The sequence below is a fragment of the Scyliorhinus torazame genome, chromosome 23 (genome assembly GCF_047496885.1).
Source record: "Scyliorhinus torazame isolate Kashiwa2021f chromosome 23, sScyTor2.1, whole genome shotgun sequence".
Classification (NCBI taxonomy): Eukaryota; Metazoa; Chordata; class Chondrichthyes; order Carcharhiniformes; family Scyliorhinidae; genus Scyliorhinus; species Scyliorhinus torazame.
Window position 1 is genome coordinate 59,323,647 of NC_092729.1, and position 19,398 is coordinate 59,343,044.

The following is a 19,398-nucleotide window of genomic DNA, read 5'->3' on the forward strand; positions in this document are numbered from 1 at the left end:
GCAACTGTCAGCAATCCAGCAACAGGACTGTGTGAAGAATATAACATGTCTCATTGTGTAATAAGGAAGAGAGGGCCAGCGTCACAAATAGGCCAAGATCTCACAATTAAATCTTTTGGAGCGAGCTTTACAGGAGAGTCCAGGACAAAGCAGCCCTGGTGTGAGCTGTATCCAGGACTCCAGGACTTCTGAGTAATACCCAACAAAGAAAATAACAAAAATCGAGGACAAAGACTAAAAATAATTCAATGATGTGTGTTTTCTTAATTTTGCCAATGAGAACCAGGATGTTAAGTGTGTTGTATGGAGGGAGGTACTGTTAATACAAAGTTTAAAACCCTCAAAATCTCAAACATGGCGATTTCGAGGACAAACCTCTTTGGTTCAAAGGATGCAACGAGAATTTAAATCGTCAGCTAAAGTCCTCAGCAGAAATGTTACATCGAATGACAAACAAAGCAAATGAGGTTCTGAGGATGAAGCAGGTTCACCGGTTGCATTAAATATAAGAAATAACGGTGGGCCACGGAGGTCGGCAAGGGTGGGTCGCGCAAATCAGCTGGCCTGGATTGTGAAGGTCAACCAGCATTGCTCGTGAAGGCATGTTTCCCGAAGTTTAGCCACTTGGTGAAAGTGGGTCTCGGAAAAAAGTTTGAATAACACTATCTCACAGCGTCAACATGTCAGGGGACTTATAGATCCTTTGAAAGCGACACAATTGCATCGGTATTCACCAAGGAGAGGGACATGACGGATGTTGAGGTTCGGGATGGATGTTTAAATACTCTAGGTCAAGTCGGCATAAGGAAGAGGGAATATTTGGGTATTCTAAAAGGCATTAAGGTGGACAAGTCCCAAGGTGCGGATGGGATCTATCCCAGGTTACTGAAGGAAGCGAGGGACGAAATAGCTGGGGCCTTAACAGATATCGCTGCAGCATCCTTGAGCACGGGAGAGGTCTCGGAGGACTGGAGAATTGCTAAGTTGTCCCTTTGTTTAAGAAGGGTAGCAGGGATAATCCAGGGAATTATAGACCTGTGAGCTTGACGGCAGTGGTAGGCAAACTGTTGGAGAAGATACTGAGGGATAGGATCTATTCACATTTGGAAGAAAATAGACTTATCAGTAATAGGCAGCATGATTTTGTGCCGGGAAGATCATGTCTTACAAACCTAACAGAATTCTTTGAGGAAGTGACAAAGTTAATTGATGAGGGAAGGGCTGTAGATGTGATATACATGGACTTTAGTAAGGCGTTTGATAAAGTTTCACATGGCAGGTTGATGGAAAAAGTGAAGTCGTATGGGGTTCAGGGTGTACTAGCTAGATGGATAAAGAACTGGCTGGGCAACAAGAGACAGAGAGTAGTGGTGGAAGGGAGTGTCTCAAAGTGGAGAAATGTGACTAGTGGTGTTCCGCAGATATCGTACTCGGACCACTGTTGTTTGTGATATACATAAATGATCTGGACGAAGGTAGAGGTGGTCTGATTTGCCAGTGTGCAGGTGATACTAAGATTGGTGGAGTTGCAGATAGCGAGGGGGACTGTCAGAGAATACAGTAAAATATAGATAGATTGGAGAGTTGGGCAGAGAAATGGCAGATGGAGTTCAATCCAGGCAAATGCGAGGTGATGCATTTTGGAAGATCTAATTCAAGAACGGACTATACGGTCAATGGAAGAGTCCTGTGGAAAATTGATGTACAGAGATATCTGGGAGTTCAGGTCCATTGTACTCTGAAGGTGGCAACGCAGGTCGATAGATTGGTCAAGAAGGCATACAGCATGCTTGCCTTCATCGGACGGGGTATTGGGTACAAGAGTCGGCAGGTCATGTTACAGTTGTATAGGACTTTGGTTTGGAATACTGCGTGCATTTCTGGTCGCCACATTACCAGGAGGATGTGGATGCTTTCGAGAGGGTGCAGAGGAGGTTCACTAGGATGTTGCCTGGTATGGAGGGTGCTAGCTATGAAGAAATGTTGAGTAGGATTGTTTTCGTTCGAAAGACGGAGGTTGAGGGGGGGACCTGATTGAGGTCTACAAAATTATGAGAGGTATGGACAGGGTGGATCGCAACAAGCTTTTTCCAAGAGTGGGAGTGTCAATTACAAGGGGGTCACGATTTCAAGGTGAGAGGGAGAAAGTTTAAGGGAGATGTGCGTGGACAGTTTTTTACGCAGAGGGTGGTGGGTGCCTGGAACGCTTTGCCAGCGGAGATGGTAGAGGCGGGCACAATAACATCATTTAAGATGCATCTAGACAGAAACATGAACAGGCGGGGAACAGAGGGAAGTAGATCCTTGGAAAATAGGCGACATGTTTAGATAAAGGATCTGGATCGGCGCAGGCTGGGAGGGCCAAAGGGCCTATCCCTGTGCTGTAATTTTCTTTGTCCTTTGTTCAATTTACTTTCGAGAGCATCAGCAGTGAAGCTGACTGGCATTTGGCCCTCAACGGGCTGATACTTAATTGGCGATGATGAAACTATTCTGGGATATTACCAGCACCCCAGAAACAATCCTGACTTGGTCCTTGGGGAAGTTTGCAGCAGTATTACTTTCATTCGCATCCATATTACTGACAGGTCTTGTCAGTAATACCTGTGAAAACAGACCCTTTTTCTGAGACAAGACCTCAGATGGCCCACGGCTGGAGAACGTCTGCACAATTTACCCACCATTGCTGGTGAAGTTGTAGACATCATTTATTGTATTTCCAGTCACTTGGACTGTGCATTTCGAATAAACAAGAAGATGGTGCCATAAATGGGCCACCAATGTCGACGTGCATTCTCACCCAGTGGCAACCTGGCGACGCCCAAGGGTGTGTTAGGGGCGCAGACAGCAAGTGTTGCGAGATTTATCGCCGGTCGCACTGCTTGAGCAGATTCTTCAGGTTGATGTCCATCCTGGGTCATCACGCGTAGCTGCGTACCAGCATCATCAAATTTGTCATGCCAGAATTGGCGGAGTGTTGCTCCTGTAACAATAGTTTATTTGCGGGAGTGGGAATGACCACCCAAGCTCCCCACAATAACACGGTGAGTTCACAACTTAACTCATCTGCTCTTAACTGGAAGGGTCGCAGTAATTCAAATATATTATCACACTGCCAGCCATGAAGGACCATGTCCTCGACTCGAGATAACAATGTGTCCCTTTGTGTCCATTGTTTGACCAGCGTCATTGACACCTGTGGGACCGTTGCAGGGTATGGCACACTTGGCGAGTATGCGGTCATTCAGGACTCGAAACGTTAGTTCTTTTCTCTCCATACTGACTGACCTGCTGAGATTTTCCAGCATTTTCACGTTTGGTTTCAGATTCCAGACTCTGCAGTAATTTGCTTTTATCCAGCCTATCAGGCCCTGGAGTCCCAACAGAAGTGACAACCAATTAATCCTGTAAAGATTCGGAGCTATTTGGCCCTTGACTGCTCAAAGGACTTACAGGCACCAGCTTTATAATTAAAACACATCAGATGTGTATTTATAATATAAATAGAGACGTTATGTATTGATTATACTGGAATAAAAGTCTGCGAATCTACTACCATCTCCTTTCAGCGTTCCACCCTATATGGAAACATACACGACATGCACAGGTAGAGAGAGTCGGAGTGGGGAAATAAAAGTGGATTAATGTGAAATGGATGATCTGCGTCCTTGCTTCGATTGCTTATGTTGCTTTTTTCAACTCACTGCCCTTCCAAGGTTATTTTTTTTAAATGGCCCTACCTTCAGCTGTTCCTGAACTGAAAACTCTTGTCATTCAATCTGAGCGTAGAGAGAGAAAGATCTTTAATTTCAACTCTGAGAAATTACAGGCGACAGAGAGAGCTAAGCGATTCTGCATTGAACGCATCAGATCTAAGATCTGTAGTTCTGCAACATTCAGCCGTGAATGGTGGTGGTCAATACAACAACTCACTGGAGGAGGAGGTTCTACAAATATTCTCATCCTCAATTATGATGGGGCCCAGCAATTTTGTGCAAAAGATAAACTGAGTAATTCGTAAAAATCTTCAGACGGATGTGCCGAGAGAATGATCTATCTCGATCTCCTCCAGAGGTCCCCAGCGCCGCAGATGACAGTCTTCAGCCAATACGACTCACTCCACGTGATACCAAGAAAATGCTGAAGGCACTGGATACTACAAATGCGATGGGTACTGACTACATCCCCTTAATAGTACTGAAAACTTAGAACGTAGATCATAGAACAGTGCAGCACATTACAGGCCCTTCAGCCCACGATGTTGTGCCGACCAGTTGTCCTAAACTAAGATCAACCTAACGTACACCCCTTCAATTTACGGCTGTCCATGTGCCTGTCTAAGAGTCGCTTCAATGTCCCTAATCACTCTGACTCCACCACCTCTGCGGGCAGTGTATTCCACACACCTGTACACGTCTGACTAAAGAACATACCACTGACATCTCCCCTGTACCTTCCTCTAATTACCGTAAAATTATGTTCCCTCCTGACAGCCATTTCCACCCTGGGGGAAAGTCTCTGGCTATCCACTCTGTCCATGCCTCTCATCACTTTGTACACCTCTATCAATTCACCGCTCTGCCTTCTTCGCTCCAGTGAAAAAAGCCCTAGCTCCCTCAACCTTTCTTCATATGACAAGGCCCCTCGTCCAGGCAGCATCCTGGTAAATCTCCTCTGTACCCTCTCCAAAGCATCCACATCCTTCCAATAATGAGGCTGCCAGAACTGGACACAATATTCCAAGTGTGGTCTAAATAGAGTTTTATAAAGCTGCAGCAAAACCTCGAAGCCCTTAAACTCAATCCCCCTGTTAATGAACATCAACACACCATATACCTTCTTAACAACCCTATCAACCTGGGTGGCAACGTTGAGGGATCTATGTCCGTGGACCCCAAGATCCCTCTGTTCCTCCACGCTTCCAAGAATCCTGCATGTAACCCTGTATTCGGCATTCAAATTCGACCTTCCAAACTAAATGACTTCACATTTAGCAAGGTTGAACTCCATCTGCCACTTTTTAGCGCAGCTCTGCATTATGCCAATGTCCTGTTGTAACCTGCAAAAACCTTCAACAGTAACTACAACTCCCCCAACATTTGTGTCATCGGCAAACTTACTAAGCCACTCTTCAACTTCATCAGCCAAGTCATTTAAAAGAGCAGAGCAGAGGTCCCAGAACAGATCCTTGCGGTGAACCACTGGTCACCGACCTACAAGCGGAATACTTTCCATCCACTACCACTCGCTGTCTTCTTGCGGCCAGCCAATTCTGTACCCAGACAGCCAAATTGTCCTGTATCCCACGCTACCTAACTTTCTGAATGAGCCTACCATGGGAACCTTTTCAAATGCCTTTCTGAAATTCATGTACACCACATCCACTGCCTCACCTTCATCAATGTGTCTCGTTTCATCCTGAAAGAATTCAATGAGGCTTGTGAGGCATGACCTGCCCCTCACAAAGCCATGCTGACTATCTTTAATCAAACTATGTTTTTCGAAATAATCATAAATCCTATCTCTCAGAATCCTTTCCAAAAAAACTGCTCAGCAAAGACGAAAGACTGATGGGTCTGTAATTCCCAGGGATTTCCCTATTCCCTTTTCTTGAATAGGGGAACACCATTCGTCTCCCTCCAATAATCCGTTATTAGTCCAGTGGACAGTGAGCACGCAAAGATCATCGCCAACGGCGCAGCAATCTCCTCCGACGCTTCCTGTAGTAACCTTGGGTGTATCCCGTCAGAGCCAGGGGACTTATCTATCCTGATGCTTTTCAACATTTCCAGCACTTCCTCCTTCTTAATATGAAACTCTTCGAGTCTATTAACCTGGCTCACTGTTATCATGGGCAACAAGGTCCCTCTCTCTAGTGATATCTGAAGCAAAATATTCATTTAGGCCCTCCCCATCTGTTCAGACTCTAGGCACAAGTTCCCTCCACTATCCCTGATCGGCCCTCCTCTCACTCTGACCATCCTCGTATTTCTCATATAAGTGTAGAACGCTTTGGGGTTTTCCCTAATCCTTTCCGCCAGGGCTTTTTCATGCCCCCTTCTAGCTCTCCTCAGTCCATTTATGGGTTCCTTCCTGACTACCCGGTATCCCTCTGGAGCCGAGTCAGATCCTTGCTTCCTCAACCTTACATAAGCTTCCTTCTTCCTCGACTAAAACCTCCACTTCTCTTGTCATCCAAGGCTCCTTCACCGTACCTTTCCGTCCACGTCTCAGTGAAACAAAACGATTGAACACTCGCAGCAAGTGCTCCTTAAACAATCCCAACATTACTGTTGTGCATTTCCCCAAGAACAATTGTTCCCACTTTATGCCCCATAGCTGCTGTCTAATAGCAGTATAATTTCCCCTCCCCCAATTAAATACCTTACCATACTGTGTGTTCCTATCCCTCTCCATGACTATGGTCAAGGTCAAGGAGCTGTGGTCACTGTCACCGAAATGTTCTGCCACCGAGACATCTGACACCTGACCATGGTTCATTGCCGAGCAACAAGACCAATATTATCTCCCCCCTAGTCGGTCTATATACATATTGAGTCAGGAATCCTTCCTGTATACACCTGATAAAATCTGCTCCATCCAAACCATTTGCACTAAGGAGGTACCAGTCAATATTAGGGAAGTTCAAGTCACTCATGTGAACAACTCTGTTACTTCTGCACTTTTCCAAGACCTGCCGTCCAATCTGTTCCTCCATCTCTCTGCTGTTATTGGGAGGTTTATAGAAAACTCCCAATAAAGTGACTGCTCCTTTCTTGTTTTTGACTTCCACCCGTACTGACTCAGTAGTCAAACCCTCCTGAACTACATCCTTCTCTGCAGCTATGGTGCCCTCCCTAATGAACAGTATCACTCCCCCTCCTCTTTTATCGTTCTCCCTATTCTTCTGAAAACATTTGAACTCCGGAACATCTAACAATCATGCCCGTCCCGGTAAAATCCATGTCTCCATAATGGCCACAACATCGTAGTTCCAAGTACTGATGCACGGTCTAAATTCATCTCCCTTATTCCTGACACTCCTTGCATTGAAACAGACTTTAACCAATTCCACTGAGTATAACTTTGCTCTATGAACTGTCTATCCTTCCTCACAGACTTGCTGCATACTATTTCTGCCTGTTCAACAGCTACCCTATCTCTGATCCATAGCTCTGATTCCCAACCCCTTGCCGAACTAGTTTAAACCCTGCCGAAGAGCTCTAGCAAACCTCCAGCTCAGGATATTGGTGCCCCTCCAGTTTAGGTGCAATCCGTCCTTCATGTACAGGTCCCACCTTCCCCAGAAGGTATCACAATGATCCACATATCTGAAGCCATCCCTCCTGCACCAGCCCTGTAGCCACGTGTTCAGCTGCGCTCGCTCTCTGTTCCTTGCCTCACTTGCACGTGGCACCGGTAGCAATCCTGAGATCACTAGTCTGCTTGTCCTGCTCTTTAGCTTCCAACCTAACTCCCTGAAATCACTTTTTAGATCCTCCACTCTTTTCTTAGCTGTGCCATTGGTGCCACTTGTGCTCTATAACTCGATGCACGCCGAGCCAGCTGTCCCAGTAGAGCTACAACATAGGCGTCTACCCGGCAATGTGTAAAATTGCCCAGGTGTGTCCTTTACACAATGAAATAGGACTGATCTAATCCAACCAATCAGTCTACTCTCCATCATCAGTAACGTGATTGAAGCAGTCATCAACAATGCAATCTATTGGCACTTACTCACGGACCCTCAGTTTGAGTTTCACCAGGTTTACTCAGCTCCTGAGCTCATTACAGCCTTGGTTCAAAAATGGACCAAAGCGTTGAATGCCAGAGCTGAGGTGAGAATTCCTGCCCTTGTCAACACGGCAGCTTTTGACCGAATATGGCATCAAGAAGCCCACGTTAAACTGGAGTCAATGGGAATCGGCGGGTGGGGCGGGGGGGGGGGGGGGAATGGAGGGGACTGGTTGCTGGCTTTTGCTGCATCGAATCCACTGAAGCTGACCGCCAGAATATTTCTGTGAGAAAATGGAAATTGATCCTTTAGCCGGTTTGCAGTTGGCAGAGGTTCAAGTGATGGACGGCTTCAATCTCAACACCTCGATTCAATATTTACACATCAGCACATGAGGAGGAGTTTGGATGATCCTGCATCATTCCATTCAAAATGTCGTGTTAAACTGGGACAAAGCAGTCAGAACCTTTAGAGAGGTTTCCAGATATATTTGGTTCATAATCACGGAAGCACAGGAAAATAATGTGCAGAATAGACACTTCGGCCCATCGAGTCTGCACTGCCGCATGGAAGGGATCTGATCGGCAAGTGATAATTCCATTTGCCATCAATTCAACCTTAGCTTCGAATGTTGAGACGTGCCATGTGTTATCGAGGTATTTTTGAAGGATCTGAGGGAACCCGCCTCTAGCGCCCTCCCAGGCCGTGCATTCCAGACCGTCACCACACTCTGATTAATGGTTTTCCCCCTCAAATCGCTCTGAAACCTCCGCATCTCACCTTGAAATTGTGTCCCCCTCATAACTGACACTACAACTAAGGGATCAGCTGTTCCCTATCTACTCTGCTCATGCCCCTCATAATGCTTTACACCTCAATCAGGTCGCCCCTCAGTCTTCCCTGTTCCAGTCAAGGCAACCCAAGCCTATCCAACCTCGCTTATAACTTAAATATTCCATCCCAGGCAACATCCCGGTAAAACGCCTCTACACCCACGCCAGTGCCGTCATATCCTTCATATAATATGGCGACCGGAATTACAAACAGTACTCCAGCTGTGATCACCAATGTCTTGTATCTCCACCACGAATTTCTTGCTGGCCTAATTTGTTGCCAAGGAAAGTCCTGAAATCAAAGCCAAAACCAGACACTGTTGCAAATTATCGGACTTCAGAAGTTTACTAAATTTCTCTCCGCCGCCAACGGGATACCTGAGCACCTGAGTTCCTCGTTAACAGCCCCGCTTGTTAAGTGGGAGACCCTGGTTCAATTCCCCAACGGGAACTCAGAAGTTGCCCAAGACCGCCACTGGCTGGTTTTCTCACACTGGCACATGGCCTGTCGATTCCACCTGGTGCACATCGCACAAAAGATGAACTCAGCAGGGCGGACCTGAACATTACTTCAAATCAACTATCACCAAAACCGTTGTGCAGTGACTGGGCTATTGATCATCGGACGGGGCACCTCATTTTGTATTCATACAACTCCCCGCGGAAAGTCAAAATCCTGTGCTGCACTCAACATGCAGCGTTTGCTGCAAACGACATTCAGTACCATAAACACCGCCACAACTTTCCAGATCTTTGAAACGGTCAGGTCTGCCAATGAATTAATTATCAATAAAATCAACCAGGATCGAGCAGTGACGCACGGTTACTTATTCGGTGCAGAATCACACTTCCAGGTGACCTGCATACTGTGGCATTCAGCAAATATTAATCAAACTACGATGAATACCCAATAAACAGTGGACGGAAATCACAGTGGGCCCGAAATGTCTGCACCATTCACAACTTGAGTCGCGAGTGCGCCGCACATTCACGGCGTAACAACACAGGGAGTGCAGGAATGCGCGCTGGAAGTACGTGGCCTTTCACCTCCCGGCCGTGTCTGTTGCCAGCGCTGCGCTGGTGCTGTTGCCGCTGACAGAAAATGCAGTAACGACGTTAACTTGGGCCAATGATCACTCGCTAACCAACGTGCTTGTCCATCTAAGACACTCCGTGCTACTGGTCACGGGTCACGAGGGCCCTTGCGTAGCCGATGACCCTGATCCTGCAGCCGCACCTTCAGTCACTCACTTGACAATGCTTTCGAAAAGGTGAGATCGATCCCTGGGCGCTACGTCGCGCGTTTTCCTTTCTGAGTCTCCTGAACAATATTGTTTACAGAAAACAAGCAAAATTTTATGTTCCACAACTGGCCAGGGAGTCGATACCGCGCCTCAGTTCGTTCAAGTAAACAGGGGAACCAGATTTCAAATATTGGGGAAGATCACGTCCACGGGCAGCACGGTAGCCTTGTGGATAGCACAATTGCTTCACAGCTCCAGGGTCCCAGGTTCGATTCTGGCTTGGGTCACTGTCTGTGCGGAGTCTGCACATCCTCCCCGTGTGTGCGTGTGTTTCCTCCGGGTGCTCCGGTTTCCTCCCACAGTCCAAAGATGTGCGGGTTAGGTGGATTGGCCATGATAAATTGCGCTTCGTGTCCAAAATTGCCCTTAGTGTTGGGTGGGGTTAGTGGGTTATGGGGATAGGTTGGCGGTGTTGACCTTGGGTATGGTGCTCTTTCCAAGAGCCGGTGCAGACTCGATGTACCGAATGGCCTCCTTCTGCCCTGTAAATTCTATGATAAACCTCTATGATCTCAGTGGTGTCTCGCTTCGTTTGATTAATGCAAGTGTTTAAATTGTAATCATCCGGAAAGGATGCGAGTTCCTGCAGAAGTGATCGTAGCCTTCGGAGCGACTTTACCTGATCGATCAGCAGGAAGCTCAGTGAACAAGGATTAGCAGTTTTACCTGTCAGTGCCAAATCTTTGTGGTGACAAATTGGAGCATGACGCCAGTGGGCCAGAACTTCCATGTATTAGTATCTGTCACCTATTCGCCTTTCCACACTCAAAACGCATTCTAGTTGGAAAGATACTCATTCGATTAAACATCAGCCTCCCCGATACACAAAGTCAGACAGATATTTTCAGTTTGTTCTCATCTCTCACAGTTTCCTGTTATTTTTGTACAGTGTGTGTACCTGCCCCGCAGATTTGATATTTTTGTGATGTGAAGTGAGAAGCCTACAAATAAATGTAGTTATGTTGAATCACGATTCACTATTAATAAATGTAAACGTTATATGTATAATGATTTTTGAGCATAAATAAAACCCTTTGATTTGAACAAATATACAAATCTCGTTATCCCCCCCCCCCGCCCCCCTGAATTGATCAGCCATGCATCTATAACTCATTAGCATCATCACAGGGAATAGCTCCACATTAATCCGGCTCCCCTATCTGAAGGACATTTCCAGGACGGGGTACCAGGAAAGTGCGATTTCAAGAGTCGTTTATGTAATCGCTGAGATTTACTAACCTCTGAGCCGATATCAGCCCAAAATATTATGGTGCTAAAATCCATGCTGCCTTTGCTCTGACGCAGATACTATGCTTCAGTCATTTCTAATCTGTTTTGTCCATTCCATCTCCCAGTGAACGTAGCAGCAACCGTGATGCTGTCCCGTGGGAACTGTGGCCTCCCCAACTGATCCACTCGTTACCTGTTGGTCATGGCAACTGCGGACCACTGGTCTTTATTACTGAGGTAATTCTCAGGCAGAACCCTTGTCATTTCCCAACACATGTTCCGTGGATTACCCGCACCTGCAGTGTTCATTCTGTTCATCTCCGTGCAGCGATAGTCTCTTCTGTCCAGTTTCCGTCGTTTTCACATTTGATCGGATTTTCGCCATTTGTTTTCAGAAGCTGAGATCTAAATATTCCACTTAGAAAATTGCGGCCGCTATGCTAACAACAATCGAAACTTTATTCTGTTTAAAGCAATTCCCACTGTATCAGATTGAAGAGAGAAGGGCTGCTGATAATGTACCATGTGACTGTGATAATAAATATTTAACCGATCGTGGCTGGGTTGGATTTAGACATTTTAAAATTGTTTTAACCCCATTGACAGCATTCGGTTTAATTCTGTTGCTTAACACTCTGACTGTCAGACATACTTTAATGGCCAGCTGAGTCGGTAAGGGACCACAAGTCAGAGCAAATGAGAGAATCATAGAGAGCCAGAGGTGGAAAGTGAATGTAGTCTATTTTGCACGTTACCATTTCCAGGAGCTTCATAAGTCTGTGGTTTGTGTATATATGTCTTTGATGTCACAAGTTACTCAGAGGAAGATATATTTATTTATTTTAAATAGTCGATTTTATGCTGTGGAACTGAAGTTCCTGGACAAGCACATTCATTTACTTCAATATATAAAACGTAAGAGAGAGGCAAAAATACACATTGGGCAACTGGAAATTAGGCTGGAGAAGTAATAATACGAACCAAAGAAATAGCAGAGGAACTGAATAGTTACTTTACATCAGTCTTCCAAGTGGAATACACCAGTCGGTTTCCTGAGCTCCAGGAGACTCAGGGAACAGAGGTGAGTGTGCTGGCCATCACTAAGGTTGGGAGACTGGCAAACCTGAAAAGTCTGAAGATGGATAAATACCCTGGACCGAATGGACTACACACCACAATTCTAATGGAGATAGCTGAGCAAATTGAGGAGGCATTGGTCGGTATCGTTCAGTAATCACTGGGAGCAAAGCGTGTCCCGAACGATAGTGACATTTAAGGGGCATCTTGACAAATACATGAATAGGATGGGAATAGAGGGATACGGACCCAGGAAGTGTAGAAGATTGTAGTTTAGTCGGGCAGCATGGTCGGCACGGGCTTGGAGGGCCGAAGGGCCTGTTCCTGTGCTGTACATTTCTTTGTTCTTTGTTCTTTGACTGGAAAGTAGCTAATGTAACACCGATGTTTAAGAAGGGAGGAAGGCAGGAGACGGTACAGTATAGGTCGGTTAGCCTGACGTTGGTCATTGGTAAGATTTTAGAATTCTTTATTAAAGATGATATCGTGGACTACTGGGAAGTGTATGATAAAATAGGACTGAGTAAGCACGGCGTCCTCAAGGGGAGCTCATGTCTGACAATTATTTTGAGGGGGATTATTAAATCTTGCAGGATACTGAGAGGCCTGGATCGAGCAGACGAGGACAGCATGTTTCCAATGGTGGAAAAAAAGTATAACAAAAGGGTACAATCTCAGACTAAAGGGATGACCCTTTAAAAGATGGATGAGGGGATTATCTTCAGCCAGAGGGTGCTGAATCTGTGGAACTTCGCCGTAGAACGCTGTGCAGGCCAAACCGCTGACTGGCTTTAATACAGAGATAAATATGTTGCTGATTAATATAGGGAATAGAGGTTATCCAGAGAAGGCAGGATAAGGTAGCACAAGTGTATACCACTGTGGATTCACAGCGGCAGGGTCTGAGGTTCGATTCACCGCTGGGTCACTGTCTGTGCAGACTCCGCACGTTCTCCCAGTGTGTGCGTGGGTTTCCTCCGGGTGCTCCGGGTTCCTCCCACAGTCCAAAGACGTGCAGGTTAGGTGGGTTGGCCATGATAAATTGCCCTTAGTGACCAAGAAAGTTTAGGAGGGGTTATTGGGTTACGGAGATAGGGTGGAAGTGAGGGCTTAAGTGGGTCGGTGTGGACTCGATGGGCCGAATGGCCTCCTGCTGCACTGTATGTTCTATGTTCCAATGGAGATCACAAGCATGTCAGCCTTGATTGAATGATGGAGCACGCTCGATAGGCTGAATGGCATAAATCTGTTCCTATGTCTTATGATCTTATAGTCATGACATGCCACGCACATGCATGTCGGAAAGCAAAGGAGGCGAATGCCCTCTTAGGGCATGGTGCCCGTAGAGAGAGATCTTGAAGAGTCGAGACAGAAATGATCGGGATAAATAATTTCCACCCGTGATGGCATCGAAAGTAGACTTCATGATTTAAACACTTCGCCCAGACAATATGAGAGTTTAAGTTACCTCGTTGTTACGTTCTGGAATCTCAGCTTTGACGAAGTGTCATCTGGACTCGAAACGTCAGCTCTTTTCTCTCCCTACAGATGCTGCCAGACCTGCTGAGATTTTACAGCATTTCTTTTTGTTTTCAGATTCCAGCATCTGCAGTAATTTGCTTTTATAACAGGGAAATGGGATCGTTATCTGGAAACGAAGAATATACTGTGTTCCAGTAGGAAGACAGGATTGGGTGAATTGCTCATTCGCAGAGCTAGGAGAGACTATGGCCCGAATGGTCTGCGTTTGCTCTCTCACAATTTTGTGATTCTGTTGTGGAATGAAGATACAAAGAGCGGAAATATGAAGGTCCATAGACATTTATTCCTGGCTGGCACTGTACAACCAGCAAGAAAAAATATCTCCCTCTTCAGTATCAGTTTCCTTTATTTTCCTGACAAGTTTGATAAAATTGTCCCTGAAACGCCATCATTCACGATAGACAAAGCCTCGTTTGCGAATCCATAGTTAAGTCTGAGAAAATATCAGCCATGATTGAGTGGCGGAGCAAACTCCATGGGCCGAGTGGCTTAATACTGCTCCTATGAATTATGGTCTGTATCGCATTTAATGTATGAACAAAACATTAAAGAGGAGCCAACGCTCTCATTAATGTTTCAGTGCTCCGCTCAGATGAAATGGCCACTGTGAAGAAACTTGAAATGCCAGATTGATGTTTGTGGATTTAATTTGCAGATTCCCACAGAGAGAGAGATCAACAGATAACACATGCATAGAGCGCGAAAAAAGAGTCATATTGAGAACTTGTAGAAACCGTTTCCCTGTTCCTTCCGCCTTTTTAATTTCGTGCCATTTCCATTATATTTTCTCTTTTCAACTTATTGTGTAGAACGTAACCCTTCTCATTTCTCAGAATCGAATTTAATTGTTTGTCTGTTTCATTGAAATCACCTCTCCAACTCTCCACAAACCACATAATTGCCTTTCAGAAAATGTTGAGGTCCAGTTAGGGACAATGAGAAGGAAGTAATGATTCGCAGAACTCTTTTGTGTTATCTATTGATCTCTTTCTCTCCCTGGGAATCTGCAAATGAAATCCAAAAACATTAGTCAGCCATTTCAACTTTCTTCACAGTGGCCATTTTATTTGAGCGGAACACTGAGTCATTAATGAGAGCGTTGGCTCCTCTTTAAGGTATTCTTCATACATTAAATGGTTAGCGGCAAAAGTACTCCTTCAATTTGTTAAGTTAAAGGAATAACTTCTCCCAATCGACTGCTAGCAAAGGTACAGCACAGAGCTAGAAACAGAATGAAAGTCCGACTACAGCGTTCTCATTAAAGGGGCGGCATGGTGGCACCATGGTTAGCACTGCGGCCTCACTGTGCTAGGGACACGGGTTCAATTCAATCTAAAGACACTTCTGTGTGGAGTTTGCACTTTCTCACCGTTTCCTAGACGTGCTCTGCATTCCTCCTCAGTGAAAAGGAAATAATTTCGAGCACAGTTAATGTATGCTGTGGGCCAGGGTTTAGAAAACTCCAAAGTATATCATGGGATTCACCTGAACCAAGACTTTTAATAGATTTTGGTAATGGGGAGCACAAGGGTCCACTCGCCAGGTGTTATGCAACAGAGAACTTTTTAATACAAAAAAAATTCTTATTCTATGAATCCAGTCACATCACGGCAGCTATTTGATAAACACCCATTTCTTAAAGGTACATCCACATGCCAAGTAATAGAACAATATAATGTTTTAGATAATATAAAGGGTCAAGATGTTGTTCCAAGTTTCCCCGGCCACACTCCGCACATTTAGATTCTGGAGGAAAATTAGCCACATCAACAGGCAGTTGATTTATTTTACATTTTCAAAGAAAATACGTCTATAATTAATCTGTGTAGGTTTAAGTTTGTATTAATGGGGTCGCAACAAGGCTAGTTAATGCGGAAGTGTTAAAATTATTCTGAAGGAAATTGATACGAATGTGAAAATGCATTTGTTTATTCTTCATATCCTGTGGACGTCGCTAGGTGGGCAACCCTTAATTGACCATTCTTAAACGCCATTGAGGGGGCAGTTAAGAGTCAACCACATTGCTGTTGGTCTGGAGTCACATGTAGACCAGAGCAGATAAGGTCGGCAGATTAACTTCCCTAGAGCAGTGATTTTCAAAGTGGGGGTCGCGACCCGCGGTTGCCGTCTCAGTGTTTGTGTGGGTTATTTTCTGCACATTAGGTTCTGTTTGATTAATATTCTCTGATTTATACGCCAAACTGGCTGGAGGCTTAACTTACCCCATTCTAAGTAAGAGTCATTCCTAGCAAAAATTAGATTGAGGCACAATTCCAGGGAACCTCTTACCATCAACACCAACACGGGCGCGATTCACCGGACTTCAAACAGTCTGTGAACGGCGCATTTAGCAGAATCTTTCTCTGTAGCTGCAGTGCTGAGAAACACCCAGTTACTGAATGACACTTTCTCTCTGTTTGTGCACTGGGAGATTCTGTCCTCTGAGACCGCACTTAGAGCGATTTCCTGAAGGGTCCTCACAGATCAAGGTACCAGTTTTGTTAGCTTCCCGATCCGGATTCCTCCCACCGTTAAAACATGTGCCTTTTAGGTGGATTGACCATTCGTCCAAAAGCTTAGGTGAGGTTATTGAGTTATGGGTAGAGGGTGAAGACGTGAGCTTAAGCAGGATGCTCTTTCTAAGGGGCGGTGCAGACCCGATTGCATTGTAAATTCTATGATTTCGATCAGATGCAGTGGCGGATTGAGGCCAAACAGTGTACTGCGAGAGGCCTGGAGAAGGATGACAGCAATTAAAGCGTGGTGGAAATCTTCAGCAAGACCCAAAAGGCCTGAAGGAACAGGTCGCCGATCAGGAGAACAGGTCGGGGTGCCAGAACCTAAGAAACGTGGGGCTACTGGAAAGAATGAAGAAAAGGAATCCAATGGAATTTACAGCCGTGATGCCCGGAAAACAGGTCGGCAAGTTGTGTTTTGCCAAGTTGCGGACTGCGCCCACAGGTCGCTTCGGCAGCGACCCAGATTTTCATCTGCAACACCACAAGTTCTAAGCCTGATGCAACTGAAGATAGTGCGCAGAGCACACCTCACCGAGACACGTATGAGTGGAGGACGTGCGAGAGGTACAGGGGGGATCGGCAAACCACACTCACAAGTTGTGGTCCGACCCCTGTCTCACGGACCTCTGGACGGCCTTCTTTGAGGCTATGTCCCAAGTGCATGGGATTGGGGGAAATGAATTGAGCTGGACAGAAAACTGGTTGGCAGAGAGAAACAAAGAGTCGGGATTAATGGGTCCTTTTCAAATTGGCAGGCAGTGACCAGTGGGGTACCACAGGTGTCGGTCCTGGGACCACAGCTATTCACAATATATATTAATGATTTGGATATGGGAACAAAATGTAACATCTCAAAGTTTGCAGATGATACCAAATTATGTGGTAGGGTGAATTGTGACGAGGATGCAGGGATCCTACAGCAAGATCTGGACAGGTTGGGCAAGTGGGCAAGCCAATGGCAGATGCCGTATCTTTTGGATAAGTGTGAGGTTACTTATTTTGGATGCAAAAACAGGAAGGCAGATTGAAGCCTGAATTGTTGTAAATTGGGAGAGGGGATTGTGCAGCAGGACCTGGGTGTCCTTGTGCACCATTCGCTGAAGGTAAGCATGCAGGTGCAGCAGGAGGTAAAGACGGCTAATGGTATGATGGCCTTCATTGCGAGAGGTTTCCGGTATAGAAGCAATTGTACAATACCTTGGTGAGGTCACACTTGGGGCATTGTGTACAGTTTGGTCTCCCTCTCTGAGGAAGGATGTTCTTGCTCTCGAGGGAGTGCAGCGAAGGTTTATCAGACGGATTGCAGGGAGACGGGACTGTCTGATGAGGAGAGATTGACGAAGTTGAGATTGTTCTCGCTGGTGTTTAGAAGAATGACGGGGGATCTCAGAGAGACTTATAAAATTCTAACAAGACTAACAGGTAGATGCAGGGAAGATATTGCCAATGATGGGTGTGTCCAGAACCAGGGTTCACAGCCTGAGGATTCAGGGAAAAACATTTCGGACAGAGATAAGGAGATACTTCTTGACACAAAGAGTGGTGAGCCTGTGGAATTCATTGCCACAGGAAGTAGTTGATGCTAAAACGTTGAATGTATTCAAGAGGCGGCTGGATAGAGCACTTGGGGAGAATGGGGTCAAAGGCTACGGGGAGAAAGCAGGATTAGGCTATTGAGTTGGATGTTCAGCCATGATCGTGATGAATGGCGGAGCAGGCGCGAAGGACCAAAAGGCCTCCTCCTGCTCCTATCTCCTATGAATCTATGTATGCATCTCTGGCCAGGGTAGTGAGAGTCCCGAAGTAGCCGTGCACACCTCTGATTGTCTTCGGGGTTTCAGAGTATCCACAGCTCTGGACAGGACACCGCGGTACCCTGAATGCCTCTCAGATGTGGCCGATTGCCTAAGGGTGGTAAAAATAACATTTCAAATAAGAGAGTATGTCCTCGGATAAATTCCACTTCAAATGGATGAAAATCCCAAGCCTCTTCACAGTCCTGTTTGCAACGATGCTGGGTGTGGAGGAGCAAACTAGGATAGGGAGGTGGGGAGGAGTAGGGGCGGGTGTTTAAGGTTGCTGAAGGGGAGGGTAGGGGGTGCGTGAAGGATGCCGAAAGGGAGGGAAGTTCGCGAGGGGCAGAGAAATAATGGGGAAGAAGGCCACCCACTGGAGGGACCACAGTGCTTGCACACTGGGAGAAATCGGACCGACAGGCACCCACCTTCCCTCGAAAGCTCAAACTCAAGGGAGAAGCAGGACATCCCCCTCCCCACCATCCCTCAGCGTACCAGAGTCTCCAGGTGAGCGAAGGGAAGGATCACTAATATATCTGAGCTCCTACCGGCTGCGTGCAACCCATATCGCCAGCCCGTAGGAGCTCTATCGGAAACTCGCAAAGTCACAGTATAAAACACACGAGCGTACAGACATAAATGTCAACTGCTATTGTAGCCCCACTCACGGTTATGGTGACAGGAAAGGGCTCAAATCTTCTTGTTTCTATTTTTTAATATTATTTTTGCTGCATTATCTTTTCCATGTAAAACTTGGTTACTTGTATCTCACTCTGAACACCAATAAATATAAATATATGTATTTGAAATCTGAGGTATCAGTGAGGGATCAGAACATCTCGGAGAGTAAAACACTATCATTTCGAATTTAAGTGACTAATGAGCGCAGTTTGAAGGCAATAAACACACATAGAAAATAAGTTGAGTGTAGGTCATTCGGCTCTACGAGATGTTCTGCCTTACCAAATGATTATGGCTGATCCTGGTCTCCACACTATATCCTCTACTCTTCCCATAGCGCTAAACATCTTCAGAGTTTGGAAACGTGTCAATTCCCTTCTTAAATATGTTCACTAAAATGGCCTGCACATCCTTCTGTGGTAGAGAATTAGACATGTTCTCCACACTCTGTGTGAAGAGGTTTCTCATCATCTCAGTCCGAAATAGACTATCACGTCTGCCGAGACTGTGATCAATTATTCTGGAACCCACAGTCAAAGCAAAGAAAACCACTGGCATTATTAAGTCCAGCCAGGTCTGCATTTTATACATTTCAATTATTATATCCTCTCATTCTTCTCAATCGAGTGTGTACAGGCTCGGCTAACTCAATATCTCTTCATACGGCAATCCAATCATCCC